Below are 6,000 nucleotides of genomic sequence, written 5' to 3' on the forward strand. Positions count from 1 at the left end.
CCTACAAAGTGTAAATCCCATGTATAATAGCTCAATTCTGTATGTTGTAGAAAATTCATTATTGTTGGTTTCTGGAAATGTAAAGATCTTTGCACCACCCCCAACAGCCCAAACTTGGGGTCACAGTTGCCCTGTAACAGTGTCAGACTGGCATGTTCTAGGCCTGCTGCCCTCCATACTAATTCACCCACCCCTAGGCATTACCAGTAGAGGCAATTTGCCCCACCACCCACAAAAACAGAACACACTACCGGCCACTGTGCCCAGCAAAGTGGGGCCAAACAGGACTGGAGCCCACTGCATTTTCTGCCACTGCTAATACTTCTTTAAGGTAGTGACAAAGCTCTGTAAGCAGCCATACTGTCATAGAGGCCCCACCCTTTGACTCAACTGGGGCGGAGTTCAGTCCACAGCAAGAAGTACAGGCCAGTAAGACCAGCCATAGACATATATTCGGCAAATAAACCTTTCAGTAATGAACTTCCCGAATTCTGCATTAACCCTGCGATGTTCCCAAGCCAGCCTGAGGAGCGACTGCCAATTTCTACCTGAAATCTGGAAACCCAAGAGTGTCTGGCATTTAATTACAATCTGTGTTTCATTTACGGACAGATTCCCTTATAAGTGAAATAAATTACACATTGTAATTAACTGGCTTAGAATGAGACTGAAATCCTTTGGTGTAATAATTACACGGGGCGTCGGCGGAAACCAACGGAGAGCTAATCCCCCCCCTTTCGCCTCCACTTTCGCAGCCCCTTCCAGCAGCGCCGGAGTTTTCAAATGTCAGGGAAAATTATAGGGCGCAAAATAAATATATAAAAACCAATCCAACTTCTAAACTGTAATGAAAAGGCCTAATAATTATCCAAACGAGGGCGCAGTGATAGGATAAGCCCCCCTGCAACATTCATTGGATATTGTAATTATTGGCGGAGTAAATTGGGGGCCACAGACTGTGTTTGTGAGATAATAACGTCCCTCAGCCGCTCCCCGGCCTTCACTGGTTCTGTTATGGCACAAACACAGCATTTTGCTGCCACGTTAGCCCACGGGAGCTTACAATCTAAGGTCCCTATTACACACACTATCACCATTTATATCAGGAACCTGTATGTTTTTTAATTGTGGAAGGAAACTAGGGCTGTCACAGCTGCATATCGAATCCACATCCCCCATGGCTAATTAGCAATTAATTTAGAAGCATGTCGGCACATAAATCAGTACAGTCTGCAGAATGGATCTGAATTACTTGCTCATTAGTGAGTGTGGATTCAGTATGTGGCTGCTATTAAACGGGTTGTTGAGTTAACTTTTACTATGATGTAGAGCAGGGGTCCCCAATCTTTAATACCTGTGACCACATTCAATTGGAAAAAGTGTTGGGGAGCAACACAAGCATGAAAAAAGCTTCCTGGGGGTGCCAATTAAAGCAATCATTGGCTTTTTAATTGCCCCTATGTGGACTGGCAGCCTATAGAAGGCTCTGTTTGGCTTTACACTGGGTTTTATACAACCAACACTTGCCCCAAGCCAGGAATTTAAAAATAAATTTAAAAAATTAAAAAACTGGGAGCAACATCCAAGTGGGTTGGGGAGCAACATGTTGCCCCCCCGTGCCACTGGTTGGGGATCCCTCATGTAGAGAGTGATATTCTGAGACAATTTGCAATTGGTCTTCATTTTGTATTCTTTGTAGTTTTTTTAGTTGTTTCATTTTCAGTTCAGGAGCCATCCAGTTTGGATTTTCGACTGCTATCTGGTTGCTAGGGTCCAAGTTACCTTAGCAACCAGGGAGTGGTTTGGATGAGAGGCTGGTATATGAATAGGAGAGGGGGCTGAATAGAAAAGAGAATTACGAAAAGCAGCAATAACAATAAAACTGGAGCCTCAGAGCAATAGTGTTTTGGCTGCCGGGGTCTTTAAAAACAGCAAAGAGTCAGAAGAAGGAGGCAGATAATTAAAACTATAACAAATAAATAATGAAGACCAATTGAAAAGATGCTTAGAATTGGCCATTCTATAACGTATTAAAACCTAACTTAAAGGTAACCCTCCCCTTCAAAGGAGTGGCAACCCTAGGGGAATCCCTTACAAGCACTGGGAGAACATACAGACCCCCCCCCCCAGCCGGAATCAAACTCAGGACCCCCTATGGTGCCAACCACTGCACCACCATGCCAACTAAATTTGTATTTTCAAACAAATATGAATATTTTCCTTTTATCCACCAACAGGGACCCCACAATTGGAACCAGTGCAGCCCTTCTAGCTGGATTTTGTAGATGTCTCCCTACATTTTCTAGTAATCTGGGAGCCCAGTTTATAGGAAGGTTGGGGTGTTTCCCTGCTGCCAACAAGTAAAATGGTGAACAGTGTAAAATGTACACAATTCTACCCCTTCCATTCTGACCCTCAAATTGCTCTCTTATGTCTCTCAGGGCACCCGACTGGAGCACCCTCTGATGTCATCCCTTCGCGCTGACCAATCACAGATGATTCATATAACCCCAGCTGAGTGAACCCCCTAGACAAGTAAGTAGCACCCTGTAACTAGGAGTTTTGTAACTATAGTCAGCTGTATAGTTTGTGAGCAATATGGCCTGCTCCTTAGGACACAATGTAATCCAAAGAGCAACTGTTGCAAGTGATAGGTCTGGTGTGGGGCTGAGCACACAACGCACATTAATTAATTGATTCTAATTAAATGACTGGGACTTCCATATCTCAAAGGGGCTGTGATTAATAATAATCACTGGGCAAGTCCAACAGGCATCCTGCCACTTCTCCTACCCCTATGAGTTTATTCAGTATGGCAGCTTCTTTCTGCCTATAGCTTCCAGTGTGTTTGGGCAACTGATTGCTCCACCTGTTCCCCTGGGGGCGAGGTTGGAAACATTCACTGCTTCTGGGTTCTGAGATCCAGTCTAGAATCAAGCCTCTCGGTCTGGTACCGGCTTTCCAGCGACAGGAGTTAGCAGTGACGCACATTTTGATTGGGCCTCGGGCAACCTCTTAATGCCTTCCATTTGTGAGCTGGAATCCTGCAGGTTTGTGTATGGGGGATAAACCAGGCATGAAAGTGCTACAAGGTAATGATATATCTATATCTCAGCAGAGAGGTACTGTGAGTGCGGATAAATGTGCCTACAGGTGCCTTTGTGCAGGGATAAAAGCACTTTCTGCCTTGGGATTTAATAATGGCACAAATATAGCACTTGAGTTGTTTGGTAGCCTGTGATTAGCACCCCCTGCTGGCTGGCATTATAGACAGGGCAGGCATGTATCTGGGGAAAACTGAATCCGTTGCAATTATAAGCAATGTTTCATTTGGTCCTTGTTTTTTATTATTTTACAATTTCAAATGGGGGTCACCGACTCCATCCAGAAAAAAAACTATTACATGATGGGGCTACAATGTTATTGTTACTTTTTATTCTATTCAGCCCCCTTTCTATTTATCTTTCATCTATTGTTCAAACCTGGTTGCTAATTTTGAACCTAGCAACCAGATAGCTGCTTAACGAAAAGCTAAATAACTTTAATTTAAAAAAATTGCGAACTTTTCATTTGAAGGCAAACTTCCCCTTTAATGGTCATTGCCATTGGCTACTGGAATAAGTTGCTAATCTCCCATTGTGAAATATCTAGAAGCCCCGTTCCTGTATCACAGCCCAGGGTCCAATTGCTGCCTCCAGTTTGTAAATCCAGATTTAACCCTATACATTAAATACATCCCATTTACCAGGAGGTGGCAATGAATGGGTTAATTAGCCAGTATTTTGGTCTGATAAAATCCATAATCCATCTGCAAGGAGATCACTCCCCGTTCGGCTCAGCTTCCTTGGGTCCCACTAAATGACATTAAATGACAGCTCTGCTGCTGTAATGTTGGTTAGAGGAGCCATTTAGCAATATAATAGCCATAAAGGCCAAGGTGCCGGCCAGTTATATACAATTATATATCATTTAGGGAGCAATCTGCTTTTCTAGGTGGATAAAGCAAGGCATTCCCATGTATGATAGGGACTTCATATGGAATTACATGTGCCTGGCAGCTACATGAACATGAATAGCACCGCTACTGGGGCACTGCTGGGGACACCACTGGGGCACTGCTGGGGACACCACTGGGGACACCACTGGGACACCGCTGGGGACACCACTGGGGCACTACTGGGGACACCACTGGGGACACCACTGGGGACACCACTGGGACACAGCTGGGGACACCACTGGGACACCGCTGGGGACACCACTGGGACACCGCTGGGGACACTGCTAGGGACATCACTGGGACACCGCTGGGGACACCACTGGGACACCGCTGGGGACACTGCTGGGGACATCACTGGGACACCGCTGGGGACACCACTGGGGCACCGCTGGGGACACCACTGGGACACAGCTGGGGACACCACTGGGGACACCATTGGGGCACCGCTGGGGACACCATTGGGGCACCGTTGGGGACATCACTGGGGCACTGCTGGGGACACCACTGGGGACACCACTGGGGCACAGCTGGGGACACCACTGGGGCACTGCTGGGGACACCACTGGGACACTGCTGGGGACAACACTGGGACACTGCTGGGGAAACCACTGGGGCACTGCTGGGGACACCACTGGGGACACCACTGGGACACAGCTGGGGACACCACTGGGACACCGCTGGGGACACTGCTGGGGACATCACTGGGACACCGCTGGGGACACCACTGGGACACCGCTGGGGACACTGCTGGGGACACCACTGGGACACCGCTGGGGACACCACTGGGGCACCGCTGGGGACACCACTGGGGCACCGCTGGGGACACCACTGGGACACAGCTGGGCACACCACTGGGACACCACTGGGGCACCGCTGGGGACACCATTGGGGCACCGTTGGGGACATCACTGGGGCACTGCTGGGGACACCACTGGGACACAGCTGGGGACACCACTGGGGCACCGCTGGGGACACCATTGGGGCACTGTTGGGGACATCACTGGGGCACTGCTGGGGACACCACTGGGGACACCACTGGGGCACTGCTGGGGACACCACTGGGGCACCGCTGGGGACACCACTGGGACACCGCTGGGGACACCACTGGGGCACTGCTGGGGACACCACTGGGACACCGCTGGGGACAACACTGGGACACTGCTGGGGAAACCACTGGGGCACTGCTGGGGACACCACTGGGACACCACTGGGGACACCACTGGGACACCGCTGGGACAATGCTGGGGCACTGCTGGGGACACCACTGGGGCACTGCTGGGGACACCACTGGGGCACTGCTGGGGACACCACTGGGGCACTGCTGGGGACACCACTGGGGCACTGCTGGGGACACCGCTGGGGACACCACTGGGGCACTGCTGGGGACACCACTGGGACACCGCTGGGGACAACACTGGGACACTGCTGGGGAAACCACTGGGGCACTGCTGGGGACACCACTGGGACACCGCTGGGGACACCACTGGGACACCGCTGGGGACACCACTGGGACACCGCTGGGACACCGCTGGGGCACTGCTGGGGACACCGCTGGGACAATGCTGGGGACACCACTGGGGCACTTCTGGGGACACCACTGGGGCACTGCTGGGGACACCACTGGGGCACTGCTGGGGACATTGCTGGGGACACCAGTGAACTTCTTCTTGGTGGTATGGGAAGCCATATGGAAAGTCCCACCTAGGAGATATTAGAAAGAAATCTGAACCTTGCGCTATTTGTACAACGCTGCAACGGAGTAAAACAAGATAGGGGCCCTTTATATGATTCGAGGCACTGGCTTTAGAGAGTCTGCACCCTGGGTTTGTAGGCTGTTGGGTATCACCAGGGTACCAGCTTCACTCTCGTGCCCAGTTTTGGCCCACAGGCTGAGCCTCTCTATCCTGCACTCACAGAGCTGTAGAATTAAGCCCTGGCACTGACTGGGGGTACCAATGTGGGCGCCAGGCTTTACTGTATGTAACAGGAAAATAATCCAAATC

The 6,000-nt window shown here is 50.2% G+C and overlaps 1 protein-coding gene across 1 annotated transcript in view; it reads left to right on the top strand.

Moving 5' to 3' along the window:
• ogfod3 (2-oxoglutarate and iron-dependent oxygenase domain containing 3) overlaps positions 1-2,517 on the top strand; it is a 123,008-nt gene extending 120,491 nt beyond the window's left edge. Inside the window, exon 10 of the transcript XR_004220603.1 lies at positions 2,442-2,517. The gene's annotated coding sequence lies outside the window, so the exon portion shown is untranslated. The remainder of the gene's footprint in view (positions 1-2,441) is intronic.
• Positions 2,518-6,000: the final 3,483 nt, after the last annotated feature.

The sequence above is a fragment of the Xenopus tropicalis genome, chromosome 10 (genome assembly GCF_000004195.4).
Source record: "Xenopus tropicalis strain Nigerian chromosome 10, UCB_Xtro_10.0, whole genome shotgun sequence".
NCBI lineage: Eukaryota > Metazoa > Chordata > Amphibia > Anura > Pipidae > Xenopus > Xenopus tropicalis.